Here is a 19,388-nt window from a genome sequence, read left to right on the forward strand (position 1 = left end):
GTGGTGCAGGTACCCCTGGCCCATATATCCGATAGTAGCCCCCTTATGACTTAATGACAAACTAGCTAGTAGCTTTAGCCCTCGGGATGTCATAGATCCCTATAAGTTCTGAGCACTGTGAGTACCAGTGAGCTGTCCGTCGGGTACCAAGGTTGTGAGCAGTGTAGGTTGATATTCTCATGTATTGAGGAGCCAGTATATAGCTGCTCGGGTGCCAAGAGCATTCCTTGGGTGCTGAGAACTTTCTTTGGGTACCGAGAAGCATGGTGGTTCACCATTTAACAGGGAATGTAGTTCCCTGGATGCTGTGAGCATCAAGGTCAGGTGGTAACACCTTGTGTAGGGAAACATGGTTTCCTAGGATGTTGTTAACATCGTATTCGATAGTGACACCACTTTAATGGAGAAGCTAGTTCCCGATGTGTTCTAGCGTTCGATAGTGGTTGCGTGTCATTAAGTCCTAATTAAAGAATGGATCATTAGGATAGGGTAATTGCACCGCTGGCTTTTGCGCATCACTATGCCAATTGATTTAAAGTGACTCGATTCGGGTCATTTGTTAACAGTCACAAAGGGCATCACGTTTTTCTTTGAGACCCGTTAAGCAATGTGATCTCGAATTTTTGTGGGCCTCTTTAGTGGAAGAAGAGAGGTCATTGTCTCAGAGCCCTAAGGCCAATATAGTTGTGTCCTGGGTCGGGAGCCACCATAGGTGAATAACGAACGCGTGAGCAGCTGTTGGCAGTTGCGTATGTTATTCTTCGAGCTAATAGTGGGTAGAATGAGTGAGCATCCACATCCTAATGAATAGGGGCGATAGGACTAAGCCTGACTCACATGGGCACGTCATGAAACTCTTTTCCCATATTCTAGGAGCTCGTACTTTGGTTACAGCCCTTGGCCAACTAGTTTTCTGGTTTCCCGCGAAGGAGCACACATCCGTTGAAATAAGGTACTTCGAGCTTGTCCGGTGATGAGATCCTAACATAGGGGTATATGAAGCCTTGGGATCAAAGGTTTTCAACCGAGAGACCCGCAACTGACCCCTCCGGGATTGTTTAGGGGCTCGGGGGCTATACCCATCAGGTACGCTCACGTGTACCCTCAGGCCACGAAATCCGATCGAGCTCGATCACGCCCGCCGCCACTACTCAGGGCTTAAGGGCTTGATTTAGCCTTAGGCTCCCGATCAACGAAAGCCTGAACCCAGTCCTTGGCTCCCTCTCGGCCTTTGGTGCCAACCAGGGCCCGGGCACGAGAAGGTTCACCCTGAGCTCCGAGGCTTGGGGGGCACCCCGACGCTGCCCCGTGGGAATGGCTCTATCAACCACTCCTCCGATAGGGTTTTGCATGGGGCATGATCCAAGAAGACAAACTCCTTCGCTAGCTCCAAGGGCTTGGGGGATTCTAGGCCCACGCGTTAGCCCCTTGAGCCGGCTTCCTTCGCCACTAAGAAGCCTCTAGAAGGTGCACCAAGGGAGGCCTCCTTCACCCCTTGATATCGTGAAAGGCTTTTTGTGCCTCTTGGGTCCATTGTTAGTCTGGCGTCTTGTGCAGGAGTTTGTATAGAGGAAACCCTCTCTCGCCCAACCTGAAGAGGAACCGACTTAAGGAAGCCAGGCATCCCATAAGTTTCTAGGTGTCTCTCAACGCTCGAGGGGGTCCCATATCAAGGATGACCTTGACCTTCATTGGATTGGTCTCAATCCCGCTTGCCGATATGATATAGCCGAGCAGTTTGCCTGATGGTACCCCGAAGGTACACTTTTCTGGGTTGGGTTTTGTAACACCCTAAAATTTGGATAGATTTAAATTGGTTAAATTGATTTACTTTTACTTGCGTGAGCATTTAAACATAGGCTAAATAATAAATTTATAAGAATAAAATCAACATCAAAGTTAGAATACATGCTTGAGCATTCATGCTGGTGCATATTTTGTGCTGAATTGATTTGGTTGTGTTTGATTTCAAAAGGGGATTCAAATTCATTTGAAAAGGATTCAAAAAATCTTGGAAAAATAAAAAGGAAAAAGACTAAAACCCTCCCCCTCCCTCTGCCTGGCTTCTGGCCCAGTCGACCTGTTCCTCTCTCCCGCTGCCCAGCTCGCGCAGCTAGCGCAGGCCCGCACTGGCCTCTTCCCTTTTCTTCTTGGGCCGACGCCACGGCCCAGCACGGCAGCCGCGAGCGCCAGCACGCCAGTAGCCCGTCTTCCCTCTCTCGGCCTCGCTGACAAGGCTGGTCCACCCGTCAGCGTCGTCTCCCTCCTTCTGCCCAAGTCCGAGCCAAACACGCCGCCGTGTCCGCTCGCTCTACGCCGCCTTGGCGTACTCCGCACGCCACCGTGACCCTATAAACCGCGAACCCGAGCGCGTCCGCATTGTTCTCCTCCAAAAACCGAGCGCAACTGCCCTCGTCTCGAGCTCCGCACCACCGAAACCCTAACTCACCGCCACGCCGAGCCTTACGCCATCCACGATCTGCCTCGGCTTCCATCTTCTAGCTAGGTAAGATCGCCTCGACCTCCTCTCTCGTTTGGTACCGGTCGCATGCCGATTGGTGCTCGAAATCGCCTAGGCCGAGAGCTCCGGCGAGCTCCACGGCCACCGGCCATGGCCGCCGCCGTTTTCCCCTTCAACTCCGGCCGGCAGCGCCGCCTCTCTCCCCCGCTTGAAATCCGAGCCGTCCATCTGTGATCAAACGACCAAGAAACCCCCATACCCCTTCGCGTGTTACTTTTGCTAAAGAGCCCCTGCGGTTTTTAATAATAGAACCCGCAGTCGAAAGTGTGTTCCAGGAAATACGTGTTCTCGTTTTGAAAACGTATTTTTCAGTTTACAGGTTCAAATAGAAGTTCCAGTTAATTACAGTTTTGCCACTGCCTTTAATTGCTTATAACTTCTTCGTTTTAACTCCAAATTGATCCATTCAAGTTGCGTTAGATTCGTCTTTTCGAGATCTATCTGTTCATATAATTTGTCATCATGTTTTTGAACTTTAAAATTCGAGTTTATATTTAATCTATTTCTTTAATGGGAAAACTTGCTTTAATCATAACTTTCTCGTTATAGCTCCGTTTTCATGATCTTTGCGTCTGTGTGATCATAGCAACGTGTAGAATAGTTTTATAAACTTTTCAAAACTATTTGTCTCTGTTGGTGTACTATTCTAATTAAATCTATTTGTTTGCCTCGTGTATGATTGCTCGGATGATTGTATGTTGCTGCTTGGTGTTGTTGATCGAGTACAGACGGTGAGGTTTTCATTGGTGATCAAGAGTTCATCTACGACCAGCAAGACCAGCAGGATCTTCAGGAGCCCTTTGATCAAGGCAAGTATAGCTAAGGACTTTCCTTGTTGTCCTATTCATGAGATGCACTAAAATTCATTTTCATGTGTCCACTTTGTTATCCTATGTAGGAAATCCTAGAATTTGATCTTGAATACCTTGAAACATGGATTTATGCATTTGGGTAGTGTTATGCTAGCGCTAAACAATAACCATGATCTTGATACTTGACTGATAATTGAGCTTTAAACAATTTAAGATGACTTGTTAGCAATGACAGGAGGGTTTAATTCCCTCTCCTCAAGGACTTGTTTGTAAGTGATCATCCGGGACTTATAGTACAGCTGTGAGGGCTATATGGCTCTGGCTTTAGTTGCTTGGGAGACCTCTTCTAGCTAGCTTAGAGGATACTGCGAGTCGGGTATAGGACAGCCTCTGTCCTGTTGTGCCTTGCTATGGAAGCGGCCTTTTATTTTTTTTGGTAGGGGGTTCCTATATCTGATGACCCTACGGCCCTTCCCGGTTAGACAAACTTCTGAGTAGCTTTATGTGGTTTTCGGTGTCGGGACGTAATTAACCCATGCACTTGTAAAACCATGACTCACAGTGAAAGTGTACACCTCTGCGCAGAGTTAATAAACTGGTATACTAGCCGTGCTCACGGTCATGAGCGGCCAAGGGATTCTTACACCATAAATGAGCTCTTGTTTAATTGTGCTCAACTAAGTTGTCCTTAAGCTAATTGTTGTCTTAGTATAATGATCATGTGTTATGGGAACTATGGTACTACCTTGTTGCTAATAAATGCTAAACTTGATCATACACATAAAAGCTACTTGCAGTTCAACCAGTGTCAGCTATTTGAGCCTCATGAACCCTTAGTTATCTTGTTAAGTACGACATGTACTTATGCCTTGCTTTATCTTTTATATTGGAAAAATCCCGGATGGGTAATAGATCAAGATTGGATTGAAGATTATCGTGATGAGTATTAGGCTTGGTGTTCACCAGTTGACGTCCCTGCTAGAGCTTCCGCAAGAGAGTTATCTTAGTAGTTATTCTATTTATGTTTGAGACTATGTGTTGAATATTTATTCGCTATGTAATAAACATTGTGTTGGTACAATTCACAATTTGTCCACTTATGTGTGCGACCATTCCTAGGGTGCACATAAGACTTTTATACATCCTCTTTTGTTCTTAAAACTGGGTGTGACAGGTTTGATCTTGAACTTTCAGAGATTATCAAAGGTCTCTAAAAGGTCTTGTATAAGGTCCTAGACCATTGAGGACTTTATGATGATGTTAATGACATAAGCCTTAGCATTTATCCCAATCTATTCATGGAGACAGCGCTTCATGCAGCGGTAGTAGGTAGCCCCCATGTTCTTCAACTCGAATGGCATGGTAACATAGCAGTATGCTCCGATCGGGGCAATGAACAAAGTAGCCAATTGGTCAGATTCTTTCATCCGGTTGTGATGATTACCAGAGTAGGCATTAAGGAAATAGAGTAACTCTGATCCTATCATGGAGTCAATGATCTGATCTATATGGGGCAAGGGATACGGGTCCTTGGGACACGTCTTGTTGAGACCCGGATAGTCGACACACATTCTCCACTTGTTATTCTTTTTGGGCACCAAGATAGGGTTTGCAAGCTAGTCTGGATGCGAAACCTCCCCAATGAAGCCTGCATCGAGGAGCTTGGCTTTCTCTTCTTCTATACCCCTACATTGTTCATCGTGAAACCGTCTTAAGCATTGCTTAACTATCTTGGCATCGGCCCTGATCCTCAAGGAATGCTCGGTGATTTCTCTCGGGATTCCTGACATGTTTGAGTGTTTCCTAGCAAAAATATCTCGATTGTTAGTCAGGAACTTGATGAGTTCATCTTGTTGGACCTGGTTCAAGCTCCTTCTGATGTTGGTGGTGTTGCTTGGGTCAGTTTTCTCCAAGCTAACCTTCCTCGAGTCCTCCCTAGGCTGAATGTGGGGGCCACGGCTAGTCCTGAGGGTGTGAACTGTGCTGGTGATAGCCTTTTCTCCCTAGGGTGTCGATTGAAAGTTAAGACATGGCGGTGCCCATGTCAGAGCCCCTGAGTCCTGCCTTTGCATGAGGACGTAGTCAAGCTCACGCTGTGCTAGATCCAAGTTTCGGACTACGTTCTCAATGGTGAGTAGATCACACAGATAGGTGTTTTGGAGGTCTCTAGAGATTGTGATGATGCCACTAGGACTCGACATCTTCATCTTTAAGTACGCGTAGTGTGTCACAGTCATGAACTTGACAAAACACGGTATGCTGAGCATGGCGTGATAAGTGTCTTGGAAGTCAATGACCTCAAAGAAGAGTATCTCCTAGTGGAAGTTTGCCACATCACCAAACATGACCCTTAGATCGACAATGTCGAGAGACATCACTTATCTCCCTAGTACTATTCTGGTGATTAGGCCCCTTGGCGCACGTAGTTTGTTGATTACAATCTTTAGTCTTTCGAAGGCGTCCCAATACTTCCTCCAACCATGAAGATCTTAGTGGCATGAATAGTTTTGAGGACTGCGCGGACCACCAGGGGAACCTATCGACGTCAACCGAGTGTTCGGGTTGGTCGCTTTCTTCGAAAGTGATCGGGTGCTCGGACCAGGGCAACCAGGTCATGGCTGCATGTGTCACAACACGAGCCTCCTAACTAGCTGGTAAGTATTCTACATCCGATCAGGACCCAATCTGGGCTTGGATGGTCATTACTCGTTTGAGGGTTTCCTTCGAGTTTCCCTTACGCTGTCGATTGTCCCCTTGAGGGCATCCCATGGGGAAGCTATCATAGCGATTGCCCCATGGTAGGATTTACAATCTTTTGCGAGGTGGATCACTGGGTGTCCATGGTTTTGGCATGGCAGATTCATGGCGTGGCCGATGTTCGCCCGACGACCCGGTTTTTGACTTCGCTTGATGATCAGCCAGTTGGATCCATGATTCCTCTTCGTTATTCGTTGTGCCCTGACCCTATTTGGGTTGATCATGAGGGTTGGGAAAAGTTCCTAGGCATGTGCCATAGCAGCACTCTTGAGCCTATCAAAGAGTCTAGGCAGAACAATATCTAACAATGGCAATGGTTCCACATCATCTGGGTAGTCTAATTCCCACCACATCTTGCAGGTGGTGTCGAGGAGGTATTCCTGGCAAAATTGAGAGAAAATGGACTCGGCGTAGCGACATACGTGACAGGCCAGTTGAAGCAGTCCTGCTTTGATCACTTCCCTGATCTTGGTGAGGTAGAGTTGATTAGGCGATGGTGGTGTCAAAGCCAGCACATGGATCTTGGGGTTGTTACGTCACCGGTCCACCAATCGTGTGAAGGTGGCGACACCGTGGCCATCCTTCTTCGGTTGCCTTTTGATTGTGCCTTTACCTAACCTATTGACAAAAGCCATACAAACACAAAAACAAATCTGTACGTGAAAGGCCCCTACCTAGTGCACCAACTATCGAATGGTTTAGCCCCAACAATGCCAAGCAACGTGATTGCATAGACGGGATTAGATGGTAGCACACGAGACATAAGGATTTATACTAGTTTGGGGCGTAGTGGCACGCTAAACCTAACTCCACTGGTGGTGCTGCTCTTGTATTCATCTGCTCGATTAAAGGGGCTATTGCTCCTAGCTACGTAGTAGATTGGAATGATGGAGGTTGGATCTTGAGCCTAAGGTCCCTACCCTCCTTTATATAGGCATAAGCGGTAGGGTTACAATGAGGGCGATCAGCTAATAGATTGGATTCCTAGTTTGTTATATGGAATGTGCAACAGATTGATCCTAGCTATTGTCCAGATATGCCTATCTTGGATATCGTTGGCTTGCCTTGATCTCCACATTGGTCGATCGCCTTAGCCCTTTGTGGGCCTCTTCCATGATGACTGCTAGGCTGATAGCTTGGCATGGTCACATATACAGGCAATGCAGGTTCCCCTAGCCCATATATCTGACAAAACCACTACACCTATGTTTTGGTGATTGATTTTAAGAATAAATATAAGTCATATTGATGGTTTATAGTTGATGTTAACGATCTTCAACAACCTTGCAGCAATTAGGCCATAGACCTAGAGAGCTAAGATGAGTCACCGCCTTGCAAAGCTTTCACTAACATCTCCTGTAATTGAGAGATGTAGTGAAGCCACAAACACCACACTTGCATACGTCGGCTGCTCTAGAGAAGAGAGGATCATCCAACGCCAAAGTCGTAGAATCGATGTCGGCATCAGCGGCTATGCCGGGCAAACTTTGGTGTGGTGAAAACAAGATCTCCACCCACAAAAAAGTGTTCCCCAGTCGCTGAGGGCCACCATAGGTGCTTTGATTGTAATATAACCATTCACACCCTAGCAGCCTTGATGAATCCCACCATGGTTGTACCATGGGATCCTTAACCACAAAGTGTAATCAATACCCCCTGGCAACCCATGGAGGCATTCCTCCCTATCTTTGTGAAACTTCCACTAGCATCAGGACTAGCAGCCATTGTTGTGTCCGGATGCCAGTGGAAGCCAATCTTGAAGGCCTTCTCCCAGCGCCATTGCAAGCACCGAAGGACGAAGGACACCATGAACGTGAAAAAAGATGGATGATTACAAGGTTCATCTAGATCTATGGACTTCAAAGATGGAGTAGGTTGGGGATGAGCTAAAGAAACATCCCACACCTTGACTTAAATAGCCCCACTAGAAGACAAGGGAAGGGAAGCCAACAATCAAGATCTTTGACTCGTACGATCACTCGCTCTTATCACGGGTGTAATAGACGAATTGGGGAAGGCGATGTGCTTTGAGTTTCATAACTCATTCATCCTTATTTATAACAGGACTTAATGATGTGCAATACCTAGAAGATTGAAGGGTGCGCTCACACATAGAACACCAAAGGGAGTACTTAGGTGCAAGTGCCTTGAGGACCAAGCCACCCAAGAGCCTTTGGTGTGCTAAGCACTCAAAGGAAGCCACCTGAAGATCTTTGACAACGGTGGCACCCAAAGGATTGAGTCATTCATCAAGCTCATCATGAAGTCCTTCGGGTGCTACTATTAGTGATATGGACCAAGGTACCTTACCGCTTGTATATCAGCCCATTACCATCATCATGAGCCGAATACACAATGAGGATGAGGCCCACCAAAGCCAAGGCATGACATCATCAGACGTGGTGGACAAGAAAACTGATGTAAGGGGCTTGGAGACCGACTCCTATGGTGATATTATAGATTACTTATTAAACTTTCCTTATAACCGACTAGGAAACATATCTATAATCTAGTTGGGATCTTATAACCCTGTCCTCCAGACTATATAAGGCGGGGCATGGTCCGCCCATACACCAAAAGTTACAATCAGCAACACGTTGTAAACTCGAACATACGAGATAAGAGATCTACTCTAAACTAGATGTACAGTACCACATATACCTAAACCAGTATAAACCCTGTGTCTCATGTGCTACCCTTTTGATTCCCTATGCATGATATGCTCATCCATATTGTGAGAGTAAACATTTCTAATATGTCCTCAAAACTAGGGATGGATGGTTGGTGGTATCGGCGTCATCAAAACTATCGGAGTAGGATTTGTTGGTTTTGGCATCAAAACCATGTGTCGACAATTTGGTGGTTTGAGCCTCCAAACCATCGATAGTAGGTTTGACTGGTTTGGACCTCAAAACCAGGGAGTGGTGGATCAACAGACACATAGTGGAATATTGGAGCTTGCATCAAGATAAAGCAGAGTCAAGAAGGTGCCTGCTCCATTGGATGGCCACAGCAAAACTTGGACGGATTTTCCCCTAGGCATATTTGGATGAATGCTTCGTATAAAGGCAACTTGGGAAATAGCCAAGTGCCTATATATATGAGAGACGACTAGTTGAGAGGCCCATGCATTTGGAGATTAGGTTCTCTTTTGTGAGATGGAGAGTTTTTCTTAGGCTTAGAGAGAGAGGGAGAGTGGGAGACTCTTTGATTTACCTTTTTGCCATCCAATCTTTGAGATCTATGTCGGTATATTTTAAATGCACACAGATAAATCCACAAGCGCACGAATACTGAAGTAGCACTTAACCAGAAACTATTCCAGAATATCAAACTCAAGGAAATGTGTGTGAGAATAACTAAGTCCAACTTAACCTAGAGTAGCAATAAGACTTAAGATAACAGGAGCGTAAAGGAGATTGCTAAGGTCTTCTAATTCTAACTTTGGTAAGCTATGTCTTCTAGTGTTCAATCTAGGGACAATACTAAGGAGAAACACATGCAGAGTTTGTTTTCCTAGTAACTAGGTCCTGCTCGGCCAACAAATGGGAGATGTTCTACAAAGGACTCAACGAGGCTATAAGAGTCACCCTCGCAATCTACCACCGATCTAGAATGTAGGGTACACCCATGAGTAACCGAGTCTAAGCACCACGCTTACACTATGAATACTACTCTAACCCAAGAGCGACAAGGATTAAAGTACTCAAAAGAGTCACAAACCTGATGAACAATATAAACAATGATACTTACTTGAATCAGAAGTTGATTACTAGAGGAATCTCAGAAGCAAGCTCAATTAGATCTTGATTCCGTCAGGGTACAAGCCATAGAAAGAGCACCAATAGGCAGACACTTCCTCCAAACTCTGCCCTCACACTCTATCTCACTGTTTCTAATACAAGACTAGATCCTAACTTGGAGGACTAATCTTCTCTTGATTGCTAGCTCTGATCCTAGTAGGAATATGAATTAGGGTTTCTGGATTTCAGAATTTAGGATCATTGCATTGCAAGAGGGGGTGCAGGGAGGTATATATAGGGGGACACATCAATTCTAGACCCTCAGATCAAACTGACTTAAAACGACAGCATAGATTTGATCTTTGAGGCGGTGGAGAACCGGCATTTGAAGGAGGGGTTGACTGGTGGGCCCAGGGGTCGGGCGGCCTGACAGTGGGGCCGGGTGGCCCCACATGTTAGTGACATGTGTCCTGCTTCCATGGATTGCCCTTTGGAGTCTTATAGTCTTCTCAAACTAGTTTCACGGTGGATAAACGTGATTTTCTTTGACGAATAGGTCATCCTTGATGGTTTTCTGATTAAATCATGCTGAAAATACATATTCACCAAAACTCATGAAATATGTTAGTTTAAACACCTAAGTCTATGTTGGTGATCTATTTTAATCATTTATGCAAGGTATATTGATGGTTTATGATGGACATTAACTACCGTCAACAAGCTCCCACATACTTAGGCTTTTACTCGTCCTCGATAAAAGGATGGATTACTTAAGACATAACCTTGGGACAAGACATCAACATGAAACTATTCCTAGTCGTGCATGCACTACAAGATTCAAAGTATCTACCATGAAACTTTGGGTGACTGAAGAGTGGAATAGTTTGAAACAGATCACCATCTTCCTTTAGTCAAGTCAATTGGAGAAACATTTTAAGATTTTGAAAACAAAACATAGCTTACCTTCTCCTTTGGTGGTACTCTCAAATCACTCAGTATATGTGGTACTTGTGGATCTTTACCAAGGCATAGATAATGTTTGCCTTCTTTTCACCTACTTCTAAAAAGCTTTTGTGAAGCTCAGGTAGGAATAAATATGAGAATATACTTGCATTGCATATATTGTAAAGTCAAAACAAGGATTCAAGGAGAAAAATGTCATACTCTTAGATCAAGATGTGCATGTGTGTAGACAAATATATATGGTGGCTAACCCAATTCTACTATGCTCCTTGGAACATATCTCTCTTGATTGAAACTTGAAAAATATTTGCTAGAGAACATGGGCTATCTTTCTTTTTCTCTTCTTCTCTTTCTTTTTTCAGGCGGGCATCTGAGTATCCATTGTTTTCAATATCTCAGACACTTGTCCATTTTTTCAATACTCTTTCTATCTTTTTTTTTATTTTTGCATAGTCCCATGTCTCTTTTCTGCAACAGAGATTTTTCAAGAGAAATATTAACAAGAACTTAGAGCATTTATTCGGTGAAATCCTAACAAACATATTTTTGTGTCTATTCCCAATGTAGGAGTAGAGCATTTTTGGGTGGATGAAAAACATGTTGTTGCATACTCCTAGTGTAGGAGCAACATATATATGTGGAGTGTACGTGATCTTGAAATTGAGAGCATGATAAGTTTCTCAACAAGGGTCACAAGGTTTGGCCAAACTTAATACAATGACTAGTAGTATATGTAGAAGGTTTTCCTAATCTATCATATATGGCTTTGGTAGGGCATTGCTTTACCACAAAGGAGAGGTGTAGCTATTCTTTTAACTTTTTGAAATAAAATTCTCCAATAAAAAGACATCAAGAATCAAGTTCTCATTATTCTACTATACTTATTCCAAAACAACTTAAGTAACACGGGGTCCCTAATGATAAGTTTCCAACAGTAGCAAGACTTCTACAAAAAGTGTTATGTGAGTATATCCTTAAGTCATAACTAAAATAATCTTTCCTTATGTTTTAAAGTTGTTTATCAATATATATTTTCAATTTGGTTTGAAACAGAAAGTGAAATAGATGAAAATAGATCATACAAGACTCAAACCTGACCGTGGATGAAGCGCGAGGCGAGGCGGACTTGGGCTAGGCCGGCCAGCCCATAGGGTTGACCAGGCAGCCCACTCTCGGGTCTATTTTGGTCCAACTTTGCCGAGCGTGGCATTTGTTCCGTAGCTTTCTGAAATTCGTGATTTTCGCAAGCAGATCTCATTTGTTGTCGTGGTGTTCTTCCCCCACACTTGTTTCCTATTTATCTTTATGCACAACATGTGGAGGCAAACACATATCCAAAAAGAAAAGAGCAGGTAATAGCAACAAAATTCGAATGATATCATATAAGGCACTTTATTACAATCTCAACCTACCAAATTTTAACTAACACATTTTTTTGAGCTAACATGATCTAACACAATCTTTAAACTAAACAAACTAAATGACTAAGCATGCCTTATCAATCAACATCTAACTCTCAATCATTATATTTGTCCTTATTGACAACATAATGGTGGAGGATAGTAAGCTTGTATTCTAGATCCTTGCGATAGATATGCCCTTGGTCGATCCTATGCTGCCAAGCATGGGTGTATTTGGTGAGGTCTTGGATCTTGTTGTTCAAAAGTGTAATGGTTGTCCATTGGCACTTCTAATCATTCTCCTAGACAGCGGGTGGTGCTCTCTTCTTCTTCTTCTCCGACGGCACAACCTTGACTTGCTCCGGTGTAGCCCGAACACCATCTATGGTCACACGAGGCATGACCGACTTGTACTAGGCATAGGTGACATCTCGAACTTGTTGGTCTTCACCCTGTCAACATCTCATTCAGCTTGGGTGGAGGGAGGTTGATCTCCTTGGGCACCTTGATTGCTTTTGGCGAATCCGGCTGGAATGGCTTATCTTGTAGAAGTAGACACGGCGACGGCGGAACAATCACTGGATGTCATATGGCTTCTTCAAAGTAGGACTAGCTAGGGGGGCAGGAGGTATCTCTCACAGCAGAATGACACTCAGCGCTAGAGCATCAGCCTTCTTGTTGAGGTCGACTCCGAAAGGAACGATCTCTCTTCTGGCCATTGGAACTTAGGAGGAGGAAAACTTCTATGCTACTGGATATGAAAGGCTTGTTGGGATGGCTTTGGAGGCTAGCTGGGCTTCTTTATATAAGGGGGAGAAATAGGCAGTAGGGGGTTAAATCTATCCATAAGGGGTGTCATAATGAGGGATGATCAAATGGCTCGATATTTGGAGAATGCTGCGAGATAATGATGGAAGGATTGGGAGACAATTCAGTAGAGGCTAGGAGTCAAATAGGTGGGCCAAGTGGCCTGACAGTGGGGCCGGCTAGCCCCACCTAATGCCACCTCATGGTCTCATTTTTTGTTATGCCTTCTAACGCTTATTTAATCCCAAAAAACATGCTACCACTTTACTAATCGTAATAAGGAGGGTAGAGATGAAAATCTATGGCAAACCAATAAAATATAATTCATCCAAATCCTCAGATGTTTTTTAGGTTATAGAAAGATCTTAAGACGATGACCATCTACCTTAAATAATGTACCTTCATCATTTTGAACTGTTACCACTCCATGCGATGAAGTACTTATAACTTTGAATGATCCTTCCCATTTACTCCGAAGCTTTCCATGCCTAAATAATTTTGCCTTGGAATTAAAAAGTAATACCTTATCTCCTAGGGTGAACTCCTTCTTGATCCTCTTGTCATGCCATCTCTTCATTCTCTCCTTGTATGTCTTGGCGTTGTGATAAGCTTTTTCACACCATTCATCAAGCTTAGAGAGTTGCATCTTCCTTTTTGTTCCTGAAGCTTCTAAATCAATGTTCTGTGATTTGATGGCCCAGTGTGCCTTGAATTCTGGATCAATGGGTAGATGACAGGTCTTCCCGTACACAAGTTGATATGGTGACATCCCAAGAGGTGTTTTATGGGCCGTTTGGTAGGCCCATAATGCATCGGGTAGTCTATCCTTCCTTGCAGTCCCCATCTCATTGACTATTTTCTGCATAATGTTATTGATTTGTTTATTCAATGTTTTTGCTTGGCCACTTGTCTGAGGATGGTATGGAGTAGTGATGTTGTGATGGATCCCATGTTTTGACAAGTACTTGCGAAAGTTCTTGTCAATGAAGTGAGTGCCTCCATCGCTTATCACCATTCTTGGAACACCAAAGCGTTGAAATATTGTTTCTTCAAACACCCGACCTCTTGGTGCTCTTGGCGTCAGCAGCTCTACATGGCATAGCTTCAACCCACTTGGAGACATAGTCAACTACCACCAAGATGTACTCACAATTCTTCGACTTTGAAAATGGTGCCATGTAATTGATACCCTAGACATCAAAGAGTTCAGTCTGGAGGTTGTTGGTGAGTGGCATGGCATCTCTTGAATTGATGTTCCCATGCCTCTGACACGATCCACACCTCCGGATGAAGTCCTTCATGTCTTCATACATGGTTGGCCAGAAAAATCCACTTTGCCAGATCTTTGCATGAGTGCGGAATGCGCCATAATGTCTTCCATATGGTGATGAGTGGCATCGTTCAATGATCTTGATGCCTTCTTCTGCCGGTACACACCTTCTAGTAGGCCATTAGAGCAAACTCTATAGAGGTATGGTTCATCCCATATGTGGAGATGACTTTCATAGATGAGTTTCCTTTTGTTCTCGCCTGATGGTTCATAACCTGCAACCATAAATTGACATTATTCGCGTACCAGGGGCTGGATTGCATGATCTTGAAGAGCATGTGATCCTATAGAGAATCATTGATGGATGATTCCTGTAGATTCTCAAATTGCATTCTAGACAAATGATCGGCAACAAAATTTACTACTCCTTTTTTATCTTTTATCTCTAAGTTAAATTCTTGGAGTAACAAAATCCATCTTATAAGTTGAGGATTCGCATCTTCCTTAGTGAGCAGGCATTTCAAAGCAACATGATCAGTGTAAACAATCACCTTAGCTCCTACTAAGTAAGATCTAAATTCATCTATAGCAAAAACAATAGCCAGGAGTTATTTTTTAGTTGTTGCATAATTAAGTTGAGGTCCTGTCAGAGTTTTGCTAGCATACGCAATTGCATGATACTTCTTATCTTTTGTTTGACCCAAGATCCTCAGCATAATCACTTGCATCACACATAATTTCAAAAGGTAAAGACCAATCAGGGATTGAATGATTGGTGCAGAGATGAGTGCTTTCTTAAGAATTTCAAAAGATTTTAAGCATGCATCATCAAATTCAAAGGGAACATCCTTGGCAAAAAGATTTGCTAGTGGTCTAGCAATATGTGAAAAGTCTTTTATGAAACGGTGGTAAAACCCTGCATGATCAAGAAAACTACAGATGCCTCTGATATTTACGGGTGGAGGTAACTGTTCAGTTACTTCAATTTTAGCTCTTATCTACCTTAATCCCACTTTAGGACACCAGGTGTCCAAGCACTATGCCTTCTCTAACCATGAAATGACATTTTTCCCAATTAAGGACTAAGTGCTTTTCTTCACATCTTTGCAAAACCTTGTCTAAATTTTCAAGACAATCATCAAAAGTTTTTCCATAAATAGAAAAATCATCTATGAAAACTTCCATGATTTCTTCAATCATATCAAAAAATATAGACATCATGCTTCTTTAAAAATAGGCAGGAGTATTACATAATCCAAAAGACATTCTACGATAAGCATAAGTTCCATATGGACATGTAAAGGTGGTTTTGCTTTGGTCGTCAGGATGTATTGGTATTTGGTGGTAACCAAAATACCCATCAAGGAAATAGAAGAAAGAATGATTCGCTAGTTGCTCCAACATTTCATCAATGAAGTGTAATGGAAAATGATCTTTCTTTGTTGCCTTATTAAGTTTTTGGTAGTCTATGCACATCCGCCATCCCATGATGGTTCTTTGGGGGATTAGTTTATTATTTTCATTTTTAACAATAGTCATGCCTCCCTTTTTAGGCACAACTTGAACAGGGCTTACCCACTCACTATTTGGAACAGGCTAGATAATCTCAGCATGCTAGAGTTTTAGAACCTCTTTCTTAACAACCTCTCTCATCACATTATTAAGCCTACGCTATGGCTCCCTAGAAGGCATAGAATCTGGGTCTATAGGGATGCGATGTGTGTAAAGAGCAGGGCTAATTCTCTTAAGATCTTGGAGTGAGTAGCCCAAAGCAGAGTGATGCTTTTCTAAGACAATTACCAAGCGGAGAGATTCTTTTGAGAGTTTATGACTTATGATCACCGGAGAATCCTGATCATTATTGAGATAAGCATATCTAAGACCAGAAGGTAGGGGTTTAAGCTTAATGGAGGGCTTAGATGGCTCCAACATTTCATCTAAGGGTTTAGGTACTACAAAATTGCCGACCTCCTCTTTGATGAAGAACTTGGCATCAACTTCAAGATTGGGTTCAATCAAATCATCAAGAGATGCGGCCTTAACCTCATCCATTGGGTTTTGCTCGGGATTTGGCTTAGTCTCAGCATTTAGAGAAGGAGTGACGTGTAAAGAAAGTTTAAAGTTTTCTCAAGGATTATTTTCAATTTCCCTGTTTGTCCTTCTTGAATAAGTGTTTCTATTGGTTGTCCTATCAATAGGTCAAACTCCAAGATATGAAAGATATAAAAGCTCAGATGAACCATGGTTCCTTTTACCTGGATAGGGAGAACATAAAGTATTCCTAAACTTGGGGGAATGTGTCCCAAAAGACTTTTTGACAACTTTGTTGTTGGGGTTAAGGGCATGTCTTTTAATAAATCATGAGCAAAAGATGCAGACATGATATTAACGCCCACAACTAGATAATAAAGAGCATCGAAAGGAGCTTTGTTAATTTGGCAGTGAATGGAAATAGAAGGTGAGTCTAGACGAATCACTTCAGAGGAAAGCTCTGATTCTTCTAACCATTCATTGCTTATAATAGACACTAGCTCTTTTGTAGTCTTTTTAAGGAAAGCTTCCTTAGAAGGGTCAAACATTTCTTCATGGGGTGATGATTTCCTAGGCTTTTGGGTTTTATAGTATGATAATTCGAGGTATTTCTATATTCGGCAAAAAGTTCATCCTCTAATTTAAGCATAAAATCCGAAATTGGAGTTTCCTCGTTTTTTGGTGGTTCGGGATTTGAGACATCTGAAGTTTGTGAAGGGTTTGGCAAAGATTCTAGTTTAGCTATCTGGGATTCCTCCTCTAGATGCTTCTCTTCTATTTCATTAGGGGTGTTCTCTACAATTTTAATAAGAATGCTTCTCCCCAAATTGGCAAAGACATGCAAGAATGAGCCTCCTAAGGCCGTGTCAAGGAACTCAGAGGTTTCCCTCTTAAGACCCATATAAAAGTGTTGAAGAAGAATGGGGTCTTGAATGGCAAGGTCAGGGCTAGTATTAATAAGAGCATTAAAATGATCCCTTGCCATACCTAGAGATTCTTTTTCTTCTTGTTTAAAAGATAGAACCTTTGAACAAAGAGTGACTACTGTAGAGATGGGAAAGAAATTCAAGCAAAAGCTAGAGCATAATGCTTTCCAATCTCCTTGCCTAGTTCCTATGGTTTGCTTATACCAATGTTTAGCTCTTCCTGTCAAAGAGAAAGGAAAAAACTTCCATCGTAAAGTTTCATCTGTCATGCCTGCAATATGCAAGCATGCACAGGTCTGCTCCAACTGATGTAGGTGGAAGTATGGATTTTCATCATCTTCGCCTGAAAAGGATTGATCCCAGACTATGTTGATTAAACACGAGCACAACTCATAGCTAGGTGTTAGAATAGGTTTTGAATATTTTGGTGGCTCTAGGTGTGTGCTCATAGGTGCAGCGTATTGATGGATAGGAGTGGATTCTAAATCCATGGTAAAAGAAAAGAAGAATAAAAGATAAAAGAATAATGATACAAGGTTAAGCTAGGTTCGAAGTTAACTCAGCAAAAGTTTTCCTGGCAACAGCGCCAGAAATACTTGTTGGTATATTTTAAACACACACAGATAAATCCGCAAGCGCATGGATACCGATGTAGCACTTCATCGAAAAGTATTCTAGAATATTGAACTCAAGGAAATATGTGTGAGAATAACTAAGTCTAACTTAACCTAGAGTAGCAACAAGACTTAAGATAACAGGAGCATAAAGGAGATTGCTAAGATCTTCTAGTTCTAACTTCGGTAAGCTATGTCTTCTACTGTTCAATCTTGTGATATTACTAAGGAGAAACACATGTAGAGTATGTTTTCCTAGTAACTAGGTCCTACTCGGCCTACAAATGGGAGATGGTCTACAAAAAACTCAATGAGGCTTTAAGAGTTACCCTCACGATCTACCACTGATCCGGACTGTTGGGTATATCCACGAGTAACCGAGTCTAAGTACCACACTTACACTAAAAATACTACTCTAACCAATAGCAACAAGGATTAAAGTACTCAAAAGAGTCGCAAACCTGATGAACAATATAAACAATGATACTTACTTGAATCAGAAGTTGATTTCTAGAGGAATCTTAGAAGCAAGCTCAATTAGAACTTGATTCCGTCAGGGTACAAGCCGTAGAGAGAGCATCGATAGGCTGGCACATCCTCCAAACTCTTCCCTCACACTCTATCTCACTATTTCTAATACAAGACTAGATCCTAAATTGGAGGACTAATCTTCTCTTGATTGCTAGCTCTGATCCTGGTAGGAATATGAATTAGGGTTTTTGGATTTCAGAACTCAGGATCATTGCCCTATATGAGGGGGTGCAGGGAGGTATATATAGGGGGATACATCAATTCTGGACCCTCGAATCAAACTGACTTAAAACAACGACGTAGATTTGATCTTTGGAGAGGTGGAGAACCAAAATTTGAAGGAGGGGCTAACTGGTGGGCCTTCTGGACCGGGTGGCCTGACAGTGAGGCCGGGCGGCCCCACATGTCAATGAAATGTGTCCTATTTCTATGGATTACCGTCTGGAGTCTTCTAAAGTCTTCTCAAACTAGTTTCGTGGTGGATAAACATGATTTGCTTTGATGAATAGGTCCTCCTTGATAGTTTTATGATTAAATCCTGCTGAAAACATAGATTCACCAAAACTCATGGAATATGTCAATTTAAACCCCTAAGTCTATGTTGGTGATCTATTTGAATCATTTTTGCAAGGTATATTGATGATCTATGATGGACTTTAACTACCGTCAACAATCTACTAGTAGTTTGTAATTATACAAGGTAAAGTTGTCAAGAGATTCAATTCATTCACCACTTGTTCTCCTCCCTAAATATGAATTTTCTCCTTTTTGGTGGTTTTTGTGGTCAATTTTGAGAGAATATCTTGCTGCTATTTTGTCTGATCATTGGTATGATTTTGGAGTGTTTTAGGACCATTGAAACTTGTCGAAAATCATAGCTTAAAGCCAAGCTCTAATGTCTTAGGTTCCTCACCCCCAAAACTCCTCTTTTCCATCTTTTTTGGTGAAATGTGTGATGAACTTTTAGCTGTAGATTTTGAGGTGTTCTTTGTTTGTTCTTAGGTGATATGTTG

At 42.7% G+C, this 19,388-nt stretch overlaps 1 pseudogene; it reads right to left on the reverse strand.

The window, feature by feature from the left end:
• The window catches only part of LOC136480098 (uncharacterized), a 30,234-nt pseudogene that overhangs the window by 4,064 nt on the left and 6,782 nt on the right, over positions 1-19,388 (reverse strand).

The sequence above is a fragment of the Miscanthus floridulus genome, chromosome 9, assembly GCF_019320115.1.
Source record: "Miscanthus floridulus cultivar M001 chromosome 9, ASM1932011v1, whole genome shotgun sequence".
Lineage (NCBI taxonomy): Eukaryota > Viridiplantae > Streptophyta > Magnoliopsida > Poales > Poaceae > Miscanthus > Miscanthus floridulus.